General features: G+C 45.0%; 1 protein-coding gene and 1 non-coding gene across 3 annotated transcripts in view; one reads left to right on the top strand and one right to left on the bottom strand.

Moving 5' to 3' along the window:
- The window catches only part of LOC124605752 (tubulin polymerization-promoting protein homolog), a 460,410-nt gene that overhangs the window by 289,004 nt on the left and 148,478 nt on the right, over positions 1–22,928 (bottom strand). The gene's annotated exons all lie outside the window — the stretch shown is intronic.
- Trnaa-cgc lies at positions 1,583–1,654 on the top strand. Its single transcript has one exon. It is a non-coding gene; the product is annotated as a tRNA-Ala (tRNA).

The raw sequence follows: 22,928 nt of genomic DNA, 5'->3' as shown, positions 1-22,928 counted from the left end.
CTTACAAGGGAACATCCCCATCGCACCCCCCTCAGATTTAGCTATAAGTTGGAAGAGTGGATAGTCCTTGAAATACTGAACACAGATTAATCGAGAAAACAGGAAGAAGTTGTGTGGAACTATGAAAAAAATAAGCAAAATATACAAACTGAGTAGTCCATTTGGAAGATATGCAACTTCAAAGGTCGTACACAGTGAGGAGCGCCGTGGTCCTGTGGTTAGTGTGAGCAGTTGCGGTGCGAGATGTCCTTGGTTCAAGTCTTCCCTCGAATGCAAATTTTAATTTTTTGTTTTCAGACAATTATTATCTGTCCGTCTGTCCGCCCGATGCGATCACTTTTTTGGGAGTGATAATCACATCAACAAGAAAACCTAAATCGGGCAAGGTAGAAGAATCTTTTTACCCATTCGCCAAGTGTACAAGTTAGGTGTGTCGACAACATATACTGTCATGTGACGCACATGCCGCCACCAGTATCGTATAGAATATATCAGACGTGTTTTCCTGTTGAGGAATCGGTTGACCTGTGACCTTGCGATCAAATGTTTTCGGTTCCCATTGGAGAGGCACGTCCTATCGTCTACTAATCGCACGGTTTTGCGGTGCGGTCGCAAAACACAGACGCTAAACTTATTACAGTGAACAGAGACGTCAATGAACGAACGGAGAGATCATAACTTTGCGAAAATAAAGAAAGTAAATATTTCGCTCGAGGGAGGACTTGAACCAAGGACCTCTCGTTCCGCAGCTGCTCACGCTAACCACGGGACCACTGCGCTCCTGTATACCGATTTTCCTTGTTGTTGCTTATGTTGCGCAAGGACTACTCAGTTTGTATATTTTGCTTATTTTTTTCATAGTTCCACACAACTTCTTCCTGTTTTCTCGATTGCTCTGTGTTCAGTTTTTCAAGGCCTATCCACTGTTCCAACTTATAACTAAAGCGGTCGCGCGGTTCCAGACTGAAGCACCTAGAACCGCTCGGCCACACTGACCGGCAGAGGGAAGAATATGTAGAAGCATTTATGTACAAAGTGCTAAAAGAAGTTACTCCATTTCTCATTTTCTTATCATATATATTTGGATTAATTATTACGTATAAAATGTTCATTGTATTGTGTAATTATTCAGAAGAAAGTAAAATTATATCACAGTAAAAAGTGTAAATAATATTATATAAATTTATATAGACATCCAATTTTTTTTACTATTTTAAAAAAGGCAGATAAAACTGCACCTGTAAAAACGACAGGTTATCTTTCTGGATATACCATAACAACGGTATTTTCAGTGTTAAGCACAGCGACATTCTGAGCCACAGGACATCCGCTTTAGCCAGAACAGTAGCGTTTCGAACTTTCAATCAGTTCTAAGACAGCCCTGGACTCAGAGCAGACACAGCGTAGCTGCACAAGCTCTCACTTGCTGCAGAGCACAGTTACACTTGGCGTATTGCTGATAACGTAAAGGGAACCTTATGCGAAAAAATAAAAAAATAAATGAACATTTGGAAGAACTTGACAACTCCTCATGGCGTTGGCAGTTTGGCTAACAAGAGAATGACTGAACTTGTCTCACCGAGCGAGGTGGCGCAGTGGTTAGCGCACTGGACTCGCATTCGGGAGGACGACGGTTCAATCCCGTCTCCGACCATCCTGATTCAGGTTTTCCGTGATTTCCCTAAATCGCTTCAGGCAAATTCCGGGATGGTTCCTTTGGATGGTCACGGCCGACTTCCTTCCCCGTCCTTCCCTAATCCGATGAGACCGATGACCTCGCTGTTTAGTCCCTTCGTCCCGAGCCAACGAACCAGCCAAACATGCCGTAATTTTTTGCTACTAATAGCAATAACCTAGAGGAGACAATAAGAATAGCAGCCCAAGAAGGAGGTGCTCGTATTACAAAGGGTGCAGGGCAGGGGTATAATCTTTCGGCTCTGCTGTTCAGCTGTACATCGAAGAAGGAATGAAAGAAATGAAAGAAAGGTTCAAGGGTTGGATTAAAATTGCGGACGAAAGTACATCAATAATAAGATTGGTCGTGACACTGATACGCTCAGTGAAAGTGAAGAAGAATTACTAGACCTGTTGAACGGAACGAACAGTCCAATGGAGTGAGAATAAACCGAAGTAATGAGGAGCAACACAACGAGATAGTGACGAACTCAGCATGAAAATTGGTGACTACGACGAAGTTAAGGAATTTTCCTCTTGGAAGCAAAATAACTCATGGTGGACGGAGCAAGGAGAACATAAAAAGCGAGCTAGCACAGCCAAAGAGGACATTCCTGGTCGAAAAAAAGCCTATTACTATTGAACACAGGCCGTAATTTCAAGAAGAAATTTCTGAGAAGATACGTTTTTGAGCAGGGCATGGTAGTGAATCATGAACTTTGGAACACACCGGAAAAGAAGAAAATCGAATCATTCGAGATGTGCTGCTATGAAAGAATGTTGAAAATTAGGTGGACTGATAAGGTAAGGAACAAGAAGGTTATCAACAGAATTGGAGAATAAAGAAACATTCGAAATACTGACAAAAATACGGAACATGATGGCAGTACACTTGTTAAAGACAACAGGGAATGTCTTCCATGGTAATGGGGGGGGGGGGGGGGGGAGCTGTAAAGTGTAAGGACTGCAGGGGAAGACAGACATTAGAATACATCCAATAAATAACTGAGGATGTGGGTTGTAACTTGTACTATGAGATGAAGAGGTTGGCATAAGTGAGGAGCCGGCCGGAGTGGCCGTACGGTTCTAGGCGCTACTGTCTGGAGCCGAGCGACCGCTACGGTCGCAGGTTCGAATCCTGCCTCGGGCATGGATGTGTGTGATGCCCTTAGGTTAGTTAGGTTTAATTAGTTCTAAGTTCTAGGCGACTGATGACCTCAGAAGTTAAGTCGCATAGGGCTCAGAGCAATTTGAACCATTTGAACAAGTGAGGAACTCGTGTTAACGCCATTTAAAATACACAAGCCAAATTTCAACTTCCGTTACACACTGGAAGGTACCTAAAACAATAACGAAAACCGGTGTTTTCTTGCTTGATGCTTGCATCTTAAAGATGAATACCCATGGGAATCGCTAGCTGTTTTTCCGGCGCAATCAGGGAAGTGCGTCCGGTCAGAGCAGTGCTCTTTGAAGAGGAATGTCGCTTCAAGCTTCTGTTAAATACTGAAGCTTATATTCTTTCTTTGCACTGCTTTCTTTTAATTATTGGTAAATGTTTCGAATAACATCGTCGAAACCATACTTTGAATTCGTACGAACAATCTCATGCTGCCGACGAGTCGGCAGTAGAGATAGCGAAGAAAGAAAGACGTCTGCAAAAGGATAACGCATTAGTAAGTTTATTTACAATAAGTACACTTAGTAATTGAGATATACGTATCTTTGAAGAGCTGTAGGTTCTTTTTTCCCCTTTATTGTTATTTCATTCCCGACATCCAATATGGGTGCGGGATGGGTGGTGCGGGGGGGGGGGAGGTGGGGGGCGCTTGTCAGTGGCACAATAATCCACTCTTCAGCAAAGACCATTCATAAGAACATTATGTCGAGAAAAAATACGAGGATTGTTTTCGTTTTAAATTAAAAAAAAATGACCGCGAGCTGAAAAGGCGAAAAACATGTACGATTTAAAAAACGCAATGACAATGTGATGATATTCATCTATGAAAATGGAGTGAAGCACCGCACTTTCTCTTAACATCTTAAGTGCCTGCACTGGTGCGGGTGTGTGTGTAAAGGGACAGGGGTCTGTTAGGTGAGGAAACTATGGAGATGATAGTTAGGTGAAGCAGAGAGAGCGAGGGAATACAGATAGTGGAATAGACAGAGGTTGAGGAGGGGTGTGTGAGAGTGTAGTGGTACAAGAGGAAAGGAAGGGTGGTGGACGGAGAGCGAAAGGAGAAGAGCCTTGGTGTGGAGTGGGATACTTGGGGGAACGGTTAAACTGGATAGGACAGATAAATATCAGGGCAGAACTGATTGTCTGAGAGAGGAAGTTGGTTGAAATTGCGTCGAGATAGCATATGGAGAGTGCGTGGGTGTGGGGATGGAGGGATGTGTTTGTGAAAGCGCAGCAGCATACCGGCGTTGGTGATCAGAGGTGAGGTAATCAGGTTATCGGAATCTAGTTTCTGAATAGTGTAGGAGATGTAGAGGTGTTCTATGTGGGTTAGGAGAGATGGTAATTTGATAAGGTGTTAGAGGACCCATGTGGGGAAAGGTGCATGGCGTTTGAGGATAGCAGAGGTTGGGTCAGATCTGTTTCTTGCAGGTGTGAAGAATAGTGGAGGGTTCTAATCCCAATTTAGTAGTTTTATTCTACTGCTGTAGGTTCTTCTGTGGTGCCAAGTTATTATTTTTTTCTTTATTGTTATTTCACTCCCCAAAACGGGGAGGGCTGGCAGCGGCATAATCGCTGCTCTTCAGCCAAGAGAGTTACAAAAAAGCATGGTCAAATGAGAAAAGATCACATAACATAGAATGGTATAAATTGGTGAATAAACAAGAACAAAAATAGACGAGTATAAATGGTTGATTTGAAAACAACATAAACGAGAGCCGCACACACATGCGGAGAATGAGCACTGTGAGTCGACACGAAAACAAAGAAACACTGTAGTGGGAACACAAATGAATGATGCTGGCGACACTGTTGATGCTGGTGGAATGTAGCCATGCACACGACAAACACTGACACCACAATGAAAATGTTAAAAATCACTGCACCAAAGGGGACCTACCACCAGGTGAAGGGCAGGAGGGGGGAAGAAAAGGGGAGGGGGAGAGATGGTAGGGGGAAACCAGGAGGGGGGAGTAGGGTGGTGGTGGAAGGGAGAAGGAAGGAGACAGAAGCCTGGGAGGGGCTGAAAAGGAGAAAGAATGTGGTTGGCAGGGGAAAAGAAGAGAAGGGGATGAGGGAAGGAGAGAGGGAGCCCTGAGAAGGAGGGGGGAGAAGGAGGGATTAGAGCTGGTAGGGGGGTTAGATGGAAGGCATGACATCATCTGGGAGGGGGAGTTGGCGGAAGTCACCTTGGACAAGGGTATGGAGCGTGTGGAGATGGAGACCGGGCAGGACACTATGGTACAGATGTGGCAGTGGGCTAGGGTGGGAGAGGATGGGGGAAACCAAAGGATGGGGGGGGGTCCAGTTTGCAGGAGATGTATAGTATCTGCCTTCGTTCAAGGAACAGGAGGAGATGGGGGAAGGGAATCAGATCATAAAGGACCCGCATGGTGACAGGAGATGGATGCGATAAGCGAGGCGGAGTGTGTGGCGCTCAAGGATTTGGAGGGATTTGTAGTAGGTGGGGAGGGGGCGGAGATCCAAGCAGGGTGGGCATAACATATAATGGGGCTGATGAGGGACTTGTGGGTATGTAGGATAGTGGAAGGGTCTAATCCCCGCCGATTTATATACCCTGCCGAGTTATATACAATGAGAGTAATGTTCTTGATAGATACCAATAGTCTTGAATGTTGATACACATAGTCAATGAATATTAGTAATGTTTAATGACGTCGTGCTACGTTGATGTGTGGCCTCTCTACAGTATTCCGTGCTGAGTGCGGCTGCTTCACAGGATGCGCAGGGCAAGCAGAGTCACGGGCAGTCAGAGGTGAATGGCGCGTCCTCTGGCGGGTGTACGCGTGGCACCACCTGGCGGAGAACCGCCAGTGATGGACAGCGAGTTCGTCACCGCGGCGCGCTGGCGGCAGGTTCAAAAGTGGCCTCTCTCGCGTAGCTGTGAGCATTGCACGGCCCTGGGGTGCTGTTGTTACAACAGATACCAGCTGAGGCCATCAGCAGGGAACGCCTTAATATTGTCATGCGCGAAACGGTGGTTAAAGTTTTAGATGACGGTATAAATAGTGAGGACATATACACTGAAGAGACAAATAGACTGGTACACCTGCCTAATATCGTGCAGGGCCCCCGCAGTCCGCAACACGTGGCATGGACATGTCTGAAGTAGTGCTGGAGGGAACTGGCACCATCAGTCCTGCAGGGCTGCCCATAAATCAGAAACAGAACGAGGCGAGTGGAGATTGTTCTGGTTCAAAATGGCTCTGAGCACTATGGGACTCAACTTCTGAGGTCATTAGTCCCCTAGAACTTAGAACTAGTTAAACCTAACTAACCTAAGGACATCACAAACATCCATGCCCGAGGCAGGATTCGAACCTGCGACCGTAGCGGTCTTGCGGTTCCAGACTGCAGCGCCTTTAACCGCACGGCCACTTCGGCCGGCGAGATTGTTCTGAACAGTACGTTGCAAGGCACCCCAGATATGCTCAATAATATTCATGTCTGGGGAGTTTGGGGGCTAGCGGTTTTGAACTCAGGAGAGTGTTCCTGGAGCCACTCTGTATCAATTCTGGACTATGGGGTGTCACATTGTACTGCTGGAGTTGTTCAAGTCCGTCCGAATGCACAATGCACATGAACAGATGCAGGTGATCAGAGAGGATGCTTACGTACGTGTTATCTGTCAGTGTCGTATCTAGACGCATCAGGGGTCCCATATCACTCCAACTGCACACGTCCCACACCATTACAGAGCCCCCACCAGCTTGAACAGTTCCCTGCTGACATGCAGCGTCCATGGATTCATGAGCTTGTTTCCATACCCGTACACATCCATCCGCTCGATACAATTTGAAACGAGTCATCGACAGTCCAATGTCTGTGTTCACGAGCCTAGGCGAGGGCACACGAGTGAGCCCTCTTCTCCGAAAGCCCATATCGATGATGTTTCGTCGAATGGTTCGCACGCTGACACTTGATGGCCCAGCATTTAAATCTGCAGCAATATGCGGAAGCGTTGTACTTCTGTCACGAACGATTCTCTTCAGGCGTCGTTGGTTCCGTTCTCGCACGATCTTTCCCCGGCCGCAGCGATGTTGGAGATTTGCAGTTTTACCGGATTCCTCATATTTACGGCACACTCGTGAGATGGTCGTACGGGAAAATGCCCACTTCATCGCTGTCTCGAAGATGCTGTGTCCCATCGCTTATGCGCCGACTATAACTTTAAGTTCAGACTCGCTTAAATCTAGACAATCTGCCATTGTAGAAGCAGTAACCGATCTAACTGCGCCAGACGCTTATTATCTTATATAGGCTTTGCCGACCGCAGTGCTGTATTCTGCTTTTTTACATGTATCTGTATATGAATACGCATACCAGTTTTTTTTGGCGCTTCAGTGTAATTAGGAAAGAGTGCAAATCCACATACGGCGAAGAAACTGAAGATATTATAGTCCAATTAAAGTTACTTAATAGTTGACGTCTGTCACTTGCCGCTACAGTGTTGCCACATCTGCAGCCGGCTGCCGCTCTGTTACAGGCGACGCACAAACACAGCGGGTCACTTCCCAAATGCTGTTAATGTGAAGCGCGGAACCGTGCTCGATGTGGCCGCCGCAAGGTATGTCGGAATTGTGAGGTGCCCTGTCGGCAGCTGATTTTAATTGACCAGTGACTAAATTGCGGTAGACGACGCGTTTTGTAGCCCTGATTTTAAATTCGTGTTCTAAGCTAACCACAACCTCGTAATGTGCAATGTGTCCGAGAAAATGGCGGTCAGAGATCTGCATCAGAACTAAAATCACCATTACTTTGTTCTTGCCTATTAAAGGTAACCTCTACGAAGAAACTCAAGAAATAATAAAGTCAGCTTCAGAGCTACAATTTTTCGATATCAATGTTTATCTTAAGCAGTTCTCACGCTGGCTACACGAGCTGCCTCTTCACCAACCGATCAGCAATACTGGGTTGCATGTGGCTTCAGATTATAGGCCACACAGACAGATTCCGAACGACAGGAAGAAAAATAAGAGCAAATGAAAAAAAAGTCAATACGGTGATGAAAATGAGGCGGCAAAGAATAAAAAAGTACATTTAAACCATTAACCGAATAAGAAATTAATCGAACTCTTGATTGATTTAGAAATAAAAAAGCTAGTACATTTGACGACAATCGAACCTATGACCTTTTGCACGCCAGGCGTAAAACGCTAGTCATTGCACTACAGCGCAATGCCGGATTATGCAGTATATTTATGATTCTGATGCCACGGTTGCAACGATGAACTGTAGCCTTCAAAAATTCGGCTTCACGCGAGGTTGTGCTCATCTTATATAACATAAGCCGACCTCTATGATTATTCTAATTGTATATGTGGCACTGAATCGCTTATCCAGCAGTGTTTGCTTAGTGCTATGTATGAAACGTGTGTATTTCATTAGCATCGTTGTTTTTATGTGGTTTGTGATGGAATACGAAATAGAAGTGGCAGACCCATGATTCGGAACCCAAACACATCAAGAAATAATGCCGGACAAGGAATTGGAAGTAAACTGACCAATTGCTGTGGTAGTACGGCAACGGTGGACGGTGCGGGAGTGATGTTGAGCGCTATGACTAGAGTAAACCACCGCCAACACTCGAAGTGTCAGCTATCAAGTAATTTTAGTCGGGCTCTACTGAAGCATTTGTGAGTGATATCACATTTTATTAACAATTACCTCTGAAAGAAAAGTCAGAAACTTTGAAAAAACAAAAGCGGTAGTGTATTGGATGAACTAAACTGGCTGTTACAGATGCAAAGAATAAAATAGCGGATTATAGTGAATGTTGTGTATGCATTATAAACCAGCGCAATGTGTAAAATGAAATGCATGGTTTCATTTAAATGTGTGAAACATCCAGTGGACTGCGGAATGCCTGTCTGCACCTTCACATTGGTATACAATAATGCCTGTGTTCAGTCTCAGAGGTTCATTCTTATGTATGATTCTTACCTGTGTTATTTGTCTTCAAGAATCGACCGGAATCTTTGCAGTAGATCTGTAAACAGTAACGTTTTGTGTAGAAGTTATTGTGGCAAACTCGTCACTGTGGAAAAGTGACAAGTAAAAATGTCACATTCTTCGTGCACCCCGCTTTTCTTTCGTTTCATGAATAAATAATTTTTCCTTCCAAATTCTTGGTTACGGCTCAAGAATTGTGACTCGTGACCATTCGCATGGTGAACTCACACTGACAAACATGTACAGATACTTCATATTCCATCTGGTACGATGAATATTCTTCGTTTCTTACACCGACAGTTTTTTCGTCTGTGGAATTCATTTTACGGAACATTAACACGGAAAATTATTATGGACAAATATGATTAAATACGCGGAGCACTCTTCTAAATATACCGACATTAAGCAGGACTCATTCTTAACTATGGCCCAGTTTTCCGTAAAAATAATGTGCAAGTATGTCTGCTTGCCACAGAACTGTTAATTGTAGTACTTAATTTATGTTACTGGAACACAAAAAAAGGTTTGAAACACTTTTTCAACATTTCACACGTTTACAATGTTTACAAGAAATACCATGCTGACAGAATGGAAATTTCGTGTTGGCGTTCATATACTCCACACCAATTTGGAAAGAGAGCTGAAGATAAAATTTAAGTTGTACTTCTGTACGAATATTTAGTTAACCCGTTCAGTCGGCGAATGAACACTCGCATCATTGTGACAAGAAAGCGGCTCGTAAGGTCACGAGACAATTCAGGTCTGTTCATTTGGCAGATTGAAGGACGGAAACCGTGCGAAAAATGTCATATTTCATTACCATTTTTTGACTGACTTCCAGTTAATGTCAGTAGCTAAGATATTTTGGTATGGATTTTTTTCAAAGTTGACTAACAGTGGGAAAAAATCAATATAGGCTACGACAAGACAAGTCGGACCATTCCCTCGTATGTATAAGTGAGGATCAAAAAGTTTCCGTTCGAAAGCCGTACAGTCCAGAATCGGTATGCCAATCACGCAAAATGCTGTGAGCATTGAGGAAACCGTCACACCAGTGCACCAAGTTGAAGATGTCCGTTTGGTGCAACAACTCTCCTGCTACGGAGGAAGTCCATAACTGCCTGCTGCACATTTTCGTCCGATACGAAATGTCGAACCTTCAAGGTCTGCTGTAAGGTACCGAAGTCGTCATGATCGCTCGGGGAGAGTTTAAGACTATAAGGCGGGTGCTCAAGTGTCTCTCACATGAGATGGTTTAACTTCTGCTGTCCGGCATTTAGGAAACGGGAGTGCATCATAATGAAGCACCAGAACCCGGCAAGGAACTTGGCTCACCATTTGACAAGGGTGGTTTTAGACAGACAAATTTTGAATGAATTGGAAAACAACGTATCCACTGCTTTTTTTTCGGCAGTGTATTTAAACGATGTGACGCGATCTAGATGTTTACGACACACCTTTAATGTGTCACTATGGGCTTTTTCTCTCAGTTTAGGATGTTATCTTGCGTTTGGCTGCATTTATAGAGATTTACAATTTCCTATAATTAAGTAGGAAAGCAGACACGAGAGAAGTGCGGCTGCATCTGACAGTAGGGGTAGGGATAGGTTCTGCTGCCACTGCTAGGAGGCGGAAAGCGCAGACATCGGATCGATGGCACGGCGGGGGCGGCCGGGCGCCTTAAAGCGATATGCCGCCAGCTGGCCCCGTCTAGGGAGGCAGGCGGGGTGCAGTGAGCACCCTTTGTCAGCCACAGAGCCAGCGGCGGGCTCTCTACACAACTCCGCTTGTTCTTAAGGTTGTAAGACGTGTTTATTTCTATTGTCTATTGTCAAACCACAATCTATGAAAGATGTTTATATTTTATTAATAGGATTAAGTAGGAATAAATAATATTTGTCATGTTGGAAATAATTGTGGTAGCGGGGAATGTCTGCACCAAAGTATTGTTGGCAGGAGGGACCGCACGTTGATACGATTTTAAAAATGGCGGGAGAGACTGTCACGTATGGATACATTTTAAGAAATGAGCGGGAAAGACCGCGCATTGATACATTTTGCAATGGTAGCAGGGATTGTCTGCACCAGAAAGCATTGTTGCAGGGAGAGACCGCACTTTAGCGTTCGTAGGAAGTCAGTAGTAAGCGAGATGTGAAGCGAGCCTGTAGCAGGTCTGAAGCGAGAGGTTGAGAGGAGCGGTGTGCCTGCCAGCCACCAGCTATGGTTTACAAGAGATTATAAACGGATGTACAGAGACATCAGCTAACTATTATCATAAGAGGAACTAATATTATTGAATTATTGTTTTGAGAAATTCAAGACTACTGAAGGTATGTTTGCGTGCTGCTAGTTGTAAGATTATTGTAAAAAGTAAGTCCCATTTGAACGTTTGTAACATCATTTCATTCAGAATATAATTAATTTTTGCAAGCAATATTGCGTTACTGATTATAATCCATCCCAAAAACCGTCAACGTAAAACTCTGCAAAATCTTATTGCTGTCAAGAAAAAGTAACTATGAATTACGTAACATAAGTCAAATTAATTAAAGAATAACGTCAGCGTTGCTATTAAACAATAACGTCAGTTTTAGTAATAAATACAGCCACTTATTACGACAGCCCACCAGAAGCTAATAGAGTATAGTAAAAGAGAGTAAGTATATTCATGTCGCAGTTCGATGTAGCAGTCAGATGGCGATCCAGTAACAGTAAAAAAAAGGTAAGGAACAGTTTTGGGTTATTGCAGGTAACGGCTGAGGGCCACGACGACGAAACATTCTATGTTCCGTCGAAATAATTAGAGAATCACTTTTAATAAGCAGCATTTAAATTTGTGTACGAAGATTGAGAAAGAGAATTAATTTGAAAGGGAAGATTTCAAATATGGCTCTGAGCACTATGGGACTTAACAGCTGTGGTCATCAGTCCCCTAGAACTTAGAACTACTTAAACCTAACTAACCTAAGGACATCACACACATCCATGCCCGAGGCAGGATTCGAACCTGCGACCGTAGCAGTCGCGCGGTTCCGGACTGCGCGCCTAGAACCGCGAGACCACCGCGGCCGGCGAAGATTTCATTTATTATTATTAAGCAAGGAATAGAAATCCTAAGGGAAGGTTTCATAGGTTATTGTAGAAGGGAAGACTTCCTAACAACCAGAGTTGTCAACAATCCCATCAATAACCGTCAGTCACGATCACTCTACACAGTTTCGTGCGCGTCGTCACTTAGCGGATGATGTTTTCTCCGCTTTCCCTGCTGTGATACTCGGGCTCTTGAGACATCAAACACTTCGGATACATAGATTACGGAAGCGCTAACAATTTTCCCGCATTCGAATTCATTTAGCTCCGACATGATGCACTCACAACTACACAGAACACTTTTCTGACCACGACTGACATGTGCGGTGTACTGAGGGCATTGAACAGATGTCTGCGATCAGATGCAGCAGTGCTATCTGTATTTACGTTCAAGCATGCATTACTGGCGGTGTTTCCATATTTGTTTCCAGCCGCTGTAATGTGGTACAAAACAAGAGCCGGTACAGTATCGGCAACTTTTCCCTACTCTGAACAGCATGATTATAAATGAAATATCAGTTCGTAATCAATCATTCGCAAAACAGGAGCGATTTCAAGATGTGTCCTTTCGCTAGCGGCTAGCAGACAAAAGAGAATTTTGTGTGATATCAAATGCTCGTGTCCCTCTTCCGTAGCAACTGAATAGAATGTGGCAACAAAGCTATGAGCTTTAAACAAGCCCCCTAATCAATCTTTGAATGGAATACAAATCAACCAAACGGGGTACCTCTGTTGGAGTAAGGAGAGGTTTTCGGGACGTTACAACCTGTAAACTTGCGTACTGTTACCGGATCGGCTGCGTGTAACTATTTTGAGATATCGGATTTGACGTTCGACGTTGTAACGGTCTTTAAATTTACTGACGTTGCAACAGTCTTTAAAAATAATAAAATATTTATAACAGTGTAACGTTATTTATAATTACTGAAGTGTTTAAATGATTGCCTAAACTAGGACTGCATACAAAACTGGAGTTATCGCGTAGCGTGTAACTGCAAGTTGTGTGCTCACTGTGTGTTATTGTTAGCAAAACTTTATACAAATTGATTGGGCAATGCAGCTCCCGATACTAACAAACAAATACGGTCACTGCAAAATACATACATTCAGCCCCTTAGGTACTGAATCCTCTGGTCCTGTTCAAAACTGATAACTTTGGTCCCTGTGCTCATAACAAATAAATGAAATTGTCTTACTGCTCAGGGACCGGGTGTTGTGTTGTCCTAATCATCATCATTTCATCCCCATCAACGCGCAAGTCGCCGAAGTGGCGTCAAATCGAAAGACTTGCACCAGGCGAGCGGTCTACCCGACGGGAGGCCCTCGTCACACGCCATCATCATCACCTCTAAAGCAGCAACGGTGGATCGCCTTATATTCTGCTCTCTCATGAAGAAGAATAAAACATACTAGCTACAGGCTCGACAGTGTGCAATGCTGGCCGTAATACTTTGAAATATACATCAAATTCTTTTGGCTGGTAAATGAAAACATTTAAGAAAAATTCGATGTCTTTAAAAAACATATGACGTGGACAGGGAGGCAGTAGTGTTTTGTATGAATTACTAACATTGACTTTTTCAACAGTGAAGTTGTATTCGAAGTTAAGTTTGGCTTTTCAAAACATCTGACAATTGTAATTATATTACTCAGACAAATTACTTTTTTTTTTTTTTTTTACTAAATGAAAACCTTCCTTTGCTGACGTACAAACAGTGAGATTTGTACAGCGAGTATTACGTAACATCTCTAAAAAGCATAAAGACAAATCATCAAACTACGTATACCTGTGTTAACAAATCTTAGAATCATTACAAAACGGAAATATCTAACTAGCCTATACATCAAATCTGTTTACGTACCTTCTGGGGTTACTCATCATAGAACCCACTGTTACCAATTATCATCCACCTCATTTACTGTAACGCGCCGGCAAAAGGAAAGTAATAAAAAAATTAAATTCTTTACCTTAACAGCGGGAAGACTTCTACTTCCCCATTTATGTTTCTAGTAAAACATGTACTCGTAAAGCTTCTTTGTAATATCAATCCAGTAATCCTCTCTTGCCACAAATTTATATTCCATATAAAATCACTATTTTCCGTGAAGTGGAACACAAAAAACTGGCACGAGAAAATTCCTACATTATAATCTAAGACTTGGTGGCTTTACGAAGCACACCACAAAAACTGCCTACTGCATCCTCTTTCACTCACAGGCTATTACACACTCTCTGCTGTGCCCAAGCGCTCTCTTCCTCCAACACTATAATCTCAGACCAGAAGCAGTATCTTTGTCTCTGCGGTGGTGCAAAGTCAGCGATCCGTTTTAGAGACCATCAGAGACATACATCGTTTACGCCCGCATCTCGTGGTCGTGCGGTAGCGTTCTCGCTTCCCACGCCCGGGTTCCCGGGTTCGATTCCCGGCGGGGTCAGGAATTTTCTCTGCCTCGTGATGGCTGGGTGTTGTGTGCTGTCCTTAGGTTAGTTAGGTTTAAGTAGTTCTAAGTTCTAGGGGACTTATGACCATAGATGTTGAGTCCCATAGTGCTCAGAGCCATTTGAACCATACATCGTTTACAATATAATAGTTTCATTTTAGTTGACATTACAATCATTACAATAATCGGGTGCCACATATATGTGTACCCCAGTGGACTCCTTTCAACGTTATGATAATGGTAGTTAACGCCGGATCTTCACTTTATTAGCCCGCAGCTCGTGGTCGTGGGGTAGCGTTCTCGCTTCCCACGCCCGGGTTCCCGGGTTCGATTTCCGGCGGCGTCAGGGATTTTCTCTGCCTCGTGATGGCCGGGTGTTGTGTGATGTCCTTAGGTTAGTTAGGTTTAAGTAGTTCTAAGTTCTAGGGGACTGATGACCACAGCTGTTAAGTCCCATAGTGCACAGAGTCATTTTTTTTTCACTTTATTACCTGGACTCAGTTTTAATAGTTGGTGCAAACAACTAAATACACCATATAAGAATAAGATATTATTTGTAAAATTTCTCTCCACTTACTTCTACGCATTTTTTCCGGTTTTTCTATGTTGTTTCTTTTTCTGTTTACGCATTTTCTTTTGCTGATGCCTTTAATCCACAAACCACGACTCGTTTTCTGTCATCTCTTTACACACATACGCCCGGACTTCAGGCTTTCTCTCTTCTTTGCTTCTATCGGCCGCACTGTTTATTTCATGCAGTTATTCGCGAATCCATGTTCCCCTACATTTTCAATCTCAGTATCCCTATTCTTTGGCTTGCTACCTTTGAAAATATTTGCTGTTTTTTCATATCTAGAAGCGAGAAATATACTAATCCTGTTTTTATATCTGATTCTGTGGGCTCAGAGAAAGACGAAAATAAATAAGAATGAGAAAATTAAGATGGGAATGATGTAGATGTTTCTAGTGGGAATACAGATCGCACCATCAGTATCTCTCTTCGTGTGCTATAAAGGCAACTACGGATGTTGTCCTAGTAACTTGCGAAATGCTGTTAACAGCACGACTTTTTTAAAATATTTATTAGTGTTTAGTGTACTTCTTACGCAGCTAAAGCCTTATTACATAGGATGTGAATGTGACCATTGCAAAGAATGTATGGGAACATATAGCACAGATACAGTAATATCAGATGAGAGAGCAGAGTGGCTGTCGAAAATAAAAGTAGTTAGATAATTTAGCAAAAAAGACATGTGAGAATTATGTGATATAATCTTCTGTTTATACGGTGGCTTCCATGAGATACAGTTGGATGCCGCACATGCTGTCCGTGCCAACAGCGACTGAATTAGTTGTGCAGATTACAGAGTGTTAAACGATCGATGATAACTCTGTAAGTTCTTTTATTTTCAATGGTGAGTATACTGATGATAGTGATTTTTATTTACTTAGTCTCTTACAACAACTTGATGGTCGCAATACCGCTTACGAGAGAAACGTGGGCGAATTAAATAACATTCTGAAGTCGAGTCGCATGGATGTGTGTGCTGTCCTTAGGTTAGTTAGGTTTAAGTAGTTCTAAGTTCTAGGGGACTGATGACCTCAGAAGTTAAGTCCCATAGTGCTCAAAGCCATTTGAACCATTTGAAGTCGAGTCGCATAAACAATCTGAGGAATTTCTGACACACACTCCTACGGAAGTGACGAGAGAAGTCACGTGATGGAAACATTTCCTTATGGTGGACGTCACATGCCGTCTGCCGCGAGGCCAACGCGAAGTCAAAATTTTCAGGGATGAAAGGGCCGTGGGTCACACTACTATGCATGCGTATTTCTTCCCACTCTCTTCTATGTGCCCTTTATAATTTCAACACCAAATCTACAGACTTCATAGTAATTTAAGCTGAAGATTCCGCATAGACATATTTTCCGAATTACACTCACAGAAGAATGGTGTTTTACCTACACACCTCATTTTTCCATGTAATTTCCCCCCTCTCGTTCTATGGCCTTCCTTCAGCGCAAAACATGGGCGTGTGTGTCCTGTCGGTACCAAACCTTGTCCTGGTGGCGGAGCCAGTGCATCACTGTGTGAACTTCCTTTTCGGATTGACAGACGCAGCGTCAACTGCCGAGTCGTCATGCGTCTGTCCTCGTGAGTGACGACATCAGCTCGCTGCAACGTGTCACTTGTGACAGTTGTGGACGGTCTCCCGGACGGCTGCAAATCGTGAAGCTCCGCCGAACCGCCTCCTGATGAAGTCACCCTCCGTGCCCAGCGACTAACTGTACTTCTGTCGACAGCAGACGCTCCATAGACTTTGGACAAGCGTTTGTGAATAATCCCCGCAGTTCCCTTTTCTGCAGTGAGAAATTCAATGATGGCACGTTGATTGTAACGTACATCACCTACAGACGCCATTTTGAAACTGTCCTGCAGCTACGCTATCTGTCGGGAGTGTTGGCGCACTCACTCAGAATGGTTCAAATAACACACGTAACGTTTCGCATGCGTAGCATTATTTTCGGCTGAGAAAAAAATGCGGTGCATTACTTTCTGGGCAACCCTCGTACATTGCGCGTAAGGACGTCAAAGATAAGATACAAGAAGTTAGGGCTCCTACGGAAGCAAATAAATAGTAATAGATAGTCGTTTTGCCCTTGCTCTGTTTGTGGGTGGAACAGGAGCGGAAATACCTAGTGGAGGTACAGGGTACCCTCCGCCACGCACCGTAAGGTGGCTTGCGGAGTATCTATGTGGATATGAACGTAAAACTCAACTCTTTTATCTACCGACGCTCCTTTTTCTTTCCTTGACCTCAAAACCAGCTTAAGGCCGAATTTCAGCTAAAGTCCGCCATGTTTGTACTTCTGAGATTTGAAATGAAGTTTGCACGTTGTCACTTCGCTCTCTGGATCGTACCAGCAACTATCGTAGAATATTATTGTCCAATATTATTATCAGTCTAGGGGTGTCTATAATCGCATCTGGCCACAGCATTTTCATGGTTGTCGTAAATGTAATGTCGATGTTTGATGTTTAGTATTTGCGAAGCAGGTAAGTGTTGTAGGAAGGGAATAGCTGAGGAAAAAAATTGGAATTTGCAAGAGATGGTCACCCGGTGCATTTCGTAGTAAGGAAAATTACCTGTAAAGATGCGGTTGCTGTTCGGCGGCACGCACCTTGTTTTAATAGCGAAACGACAATTGGCCCGAAGAACCTTCTATACCTAATTTCTGAACAATTTCTGAGCTCCAGACTTCGGATTCTCCGCAACATTTATCCGCCAAGAAATGGAATAAAATACGGAGAGGCATTTGCGCTACATCGGAAAGCAAAGCATTTGTCGGGGTGAAGGCGTTATTGCGAAATACACTTAAACGCAGTGGTACTGTATCTCTTCTAATTTACTAAGTGCTAATTTAATACCATTTTAGTAAATGATCGCGCCGTTGAGGTCGCACCAGCAGAATGGGGAATGCGGCAGGATACGCCTGTGTGCGAGCCAGCGCATCGGGAATGATTGTAGCTTGTATGCTCATAGAGTACAAACATCCTACGCTGTGAGCATTCAGATATGCAGAACAGAATATTTGCCATCAAAGTACATTGACTGTCAGGTAAAGCGACTTCGGGACAAAATAAGGTTTCCCCGTAAGCGGTCAGCAGATTTACACTGCCAGTACAGAAAGATCCTTTTCAAAAGTGCTGTAGTTTTTATACACACACTTCACAAAACTCTTATCGTATTGTATTTATATCTGTAATTAAAATTAATTTATAGTTACCAAGAAATAAATACAAGGACCTATTGTTTGTGTACGTCAAGTGCAATAGTTCAGATGCTGCTTTCTTTGCCGTTTTAGGAAAACTAGGGACAGCCACGACATGTTTCAGGTTTTGTGTTGAACTGGATCTTACTGTCGGGGCTGTGCTTCAATAAATTACGCTACGCAGCCACTGCGACAATGCCATTACATGCAGCAAATTAGCGATCTACTGTTGTACGTTATATTTTACCGATTTTTCTTTATTCATTCTTCTCTTTTAATTGGGAAGCCAACAGTCATTACGCTTTACCATATTTATTTGGTGCATGTTATGTTCGTGTTTCTCTACACTACAGAATAAATATTGTCTTAAAAAGTATAAAACGTTGATTGAACTCCTGCATGGGTGCGGGCTCTCTCTCTCTCTCGTTTGTGTGTGTGTGTGTGTGCGTGTGTGTGTGTGTATGTGTGTGTGTGTGTATGTATGTATGTGTGTTGACAAAATTTCGCGCTGGCCCCATAAGGAAGGCATTAGTAGCGCTACTATTGAGGATGCGAACCAGGTTTTCTTTAAATACACGCTGTAACTAACGGTCGTGAGCGTTAGTTACCTTTCATATCGGACGTGTTGAGTTGCTGTTAGTCAAGAATGGTTTCTAAGGCGGCAAAGACGCCGTTATCAACTCCTCACTGACTCTGAAGTAGGGCTATGAGAAGCTGGATGTTCCTTCTGCGGTACTGCAGAAAGAGTTGACAGGAATGTAGCCACTGTACATGGCTGCTGGTAACGGTGGTCACGGAAATATGCGGGTGGAAGGCCGGGCTGTGGACGGCCTCGGGGTGCTACCGACAGCCGGCCGGAGTGGCCGAGCGGTTCTAGGCGCTACAGTCTGGAATCGTGCGACCGCTACGGTCGCAGGTTCAAATCCTGCCTCGGGCATGGATGTGTGTGATGTCCTTAGGTTAGATAGGTTTAAGTAGTTCTAAGTTCTAGGGGACTGATGACCTCAGAAGTTAACTCCCATAGCGCTCAGAGCCATTTGAACCATTTTTTTTTTTTTTGCTACCGAGAAGGGAGATCATCGTGTTCGGCGTGTTGCTCTGGTGCATCACACTACAGCTGCGACAGCAATATGAGCAGCAGTCGGCACCATAATGACACAACGAACTGTTGCAAATCGGTTGTTACTTCCAAGGACAGCTCAACGTGCGAGGCGGCGCAGTGGCTAGCACACTGGACTCGCATTCGGGAGGACGACTGTTCAATCCCGAGTCCGGCCATCCTGATTTACACTACCGGCGATTAAAATTGCTGCACCATGAAGATGACGTGCTACACACGCGAAATTTAACCGACAGGGAGAAGATGCTGTGATATGCAATTGATTAGCTTTTCAGAGCATTCACACTAGGTTGGCACAGGTGGCGCCACCTGCAACGTGCTGACATGAGGAAAGCTTCCAACCGATTTCTCATACACAAACAGCAGTTGACCGACGTTGCCTGGTGAAACGTTGTTGTGATGCCTCGTGTAAGGGGGAGAAATGCGTACCATCACGTTTCCGACTTTGGTAAAGGTCGGATTGTACGTTATCGCGATTGCGGTTTATCGTATCCCGACATTGCTGCTCGCGTTGGTCGAGATCCAATGACTATTAGCAGAATATGGAATCGGTGGGCTTAGGAAGGTAATACGGAACGGCGTGCTGGATCCCAGCTGCCTCGTATCACTAGCAGTGGAGATGACAGGCATCTTATCCGCATGGCTGTAACGGATCGTGCAGCCACGTCTCGATCCCTGAGTCAACAGATGGAGACGTTTGCAAGACAACAACCATCTGCACGAACAGTTCGACGACGTTTGCAGCAGCATGGACTATCAGCTCGGAGACCGTGGCTGTGGTTACCCTTGACGCTGCATCACAGACAGGAGCGCCTGCGATGGTGTACTCAACAACGAACCTGGGTGCACGAATGGCAAAAAATCATTTTTTCGGATGAATCCAGGTTCTGTTTACAACATCATCATGATCGCATCCGTGTTGTCGACATCGCGGTGAACTCACTTTGCAAGCGTGTATTCGTCATCGCCATACTGGCGTATCACCCGGCGTGATGGTATGGGCTGCCATTAGTTACACGTCTCGGTCACCTCTTGTTCGCATTGACGGCACTTTGAACATTGGACGTTACATTTCAGATGTGCTACGACCCGTGACTCTACCCTTCATTCGATCCCTGCGAAACCCTACATTTCATCAGGATAATGCACGACCGCATGTTGCAGGTCCTGTGCGGGCCTTTCTGGATTCAGAAAATGTTCGACTGCTGCCCTGGCCAGCACATTCTCCAGATCTCACCAACTGCAAACGTCTGGTCAATGGTGGCCGAGCAACTGCCTCGTCACAATACGCCAGTCACTATTCTTGATGAACTGCGGTATCGTGTTGAAGCTGCATGGGCAGCTGTACCTGTACACGCCATCCAAGCACTGTTTGACTCAATGCCCAGGCGTATCAAGCCGTTATTACGGCCAGAAGTGGTTGTTCTGGGCACTGATTTCTCAGGATCTATGCACCCCAAATACGTGAAAATACACTCCTGGAAATTGAAATAAGAACACCGTGAATTCATTGTCCCGGTAAGGGGAAACTTTATTGACACATTCCTGGGGTCAGATACATCACATGATCACACCGACAGAACCACAGGCACATAGACACAGGCAACAGAGCATGCACAATGTCGGCACTAGCACAGTGTATATCCACCTTTCGCAGCAATGCAGGCTGCTATTCTCCCATGGAGACGATCGTAGAGATGCTGGATGTAGTCCTGTGGAACGGCTTGCCATGCCATTTCCACCTGGCGCCTCAGTTGGACCAGCGTTTGTGCTGGACGTGCAGACCGCGTGAGACGACGCTTCATCCAGTCCCAAACATGCTCAATGGGGGACAGATCCGGAGATCTTGCTGGCCAGGGTAGTTGACTTACACCTTCTAGAGCACGTTGGGTAGCACGGGATACATGCGGACGTGCATTGTCCTGTTGGAACAGCAAGTTCCCTTGCCGGTCTAGGAATGGTAGAACGATGGGTTCGATGACGGTTTGGATGTACCGTGCACTATTCACTGTCCCCTCGACGATCACCAGTGGTGTACGGCCAGTGTAGGAGATCGCTCCCCACACCATGATGCCGGGTGTTGGCCCTGTGTGCCTCGGTCGTATGCAGTCCTGATTGTGGCGCTCACCTGCACGGCGCCAAACACGCATACGACCATCATTGGCACCAAGGCAGAAGCGACTCTCATCGCTGAAGACGACACGTCTCCATTCGTCCCTCCATTCACGCCTGTCGCGACACCACTGGAGGCGGGCTGCACGATGTTGGGGCGTGAGCGGAAGACGGCCTAACGGTGTGCGGGACCGTAGCCCAGCTTCATGGAGACGGTTGCGAATGGTCCTCGCCGATACCCCAGGAGCAACAGTGTCCCTAATTTGCTGGGAAGTGGCGGTGCGGTCCCCTACGGCACTGCGTAGGATCCTACGGTCTTGGCGTGCATCCGTGCGTCGCTGCGGTCCGGTCCCAGGTCGACGGGCACGTGCACCTTCTGCCGACCACTGGCGACAACATCGATGTACTGTGGAGACCTCACGCCCCACGTGTTGAGCAATTCGGCGGTACGTCCACCCGGCCTCCCGCATGCCCACTATACGCCCTCGCTCAAAGTCCGTCAACTGCACATACGGTTCACGTCCACGCTGTCGCGGCATGCTACCAGTGTTAAAGACTGCGATGGAGCTCCGTATGCCACGGCAAACTGGCTGACACTGACGGTGGCGGTGCACAAATGCTGCGCAGCTAGCGCCATTCGACGGCCAACACCGCGGTTCCTGGTGTGTCCGCTGTGCCGTGCGTGTGATCATTGCTTGTACAGCCCTCTCGCAGTGTCCGGAGCAAGTATGGTGGGTCTGACACACCGGTGTCAATGTGTTCTTTTTTCCATTTCCAGGAGTGTATAATCACATGTCATTTCTAGTATAATATATTTGTCGAATGAATACCCGTTTATCATCTGCATTTCTTCTTGGTGTAGCAATTTTAATGGCCAGTAGTGTAGGTTTTCCGTGATTTCCATAAATCGCTCCAGGCAAATTTCGGGATGGTGCCTTTGAAAGGGCACGACCGACTTCCTTTCCCGTCCTTCCCTAATCCGATGAGACCGATGACCTCGCTGTCTGGTCTCCTTCCCCAAACAACCCAACCCAACCCAAGGACAGCTTCGAGCCAGACTCCCTGTAGCTTATATTCCACAGCCACAAACCACCGCCGTTTGTGGCCTCTTGGTGTCGAGCGAGAGCTCATTGGAGGGTAGAGTGGATGTCTGTTGTGTTTTCTGATGAAAGCTCGCTCGCTCACATACCGCTACTGTAATCCAACGTGCTCTACAGACATTGTCAATGTCAACGAAATTCATCAACAGCCGTGTACTTTAAGAAGTTATTTTATTTGATTTTGAAGGCTACCAGTTTCAGCATTTCATTATACCATTTGAGCCCCCATATGCACCTCTCCAAACGAACGAAAATGTGATATACGGCCATAAATCGCTGGATTTCGTGAATTCAGTCATTTCACTAGTGCTTCATTCGAAGACCTGATGGCAACGAGTGACCGCACCATTTCACTCTCACAGTGGGATGTACTTGTTACCTATACCGCAGCAGAACTGTGTCTGCAGGAAACACAAACATGTAGCCTCGTCTTAACGCGGGACGTCACGTGGAACTTAATTTGTGA

The sequence above is a fragment of the Schistocerca americana genome, chromosome 3, assembly GCF_021461395.2.
Source record: "Schistocerca americana isolate TAMUIC-IGC-003095 chromosome 3, iqSchAmer2.1, whole genome shotgun sequence".
NCBI lineage: Eukaryota > Metazoa > Arthropoda > Insecta > Orthoptera > Acrididae > Schistocerca > Schistocerca americana.
This window is presented reverse-complemented; position numbering and strand designations above follow the sequence as displayed.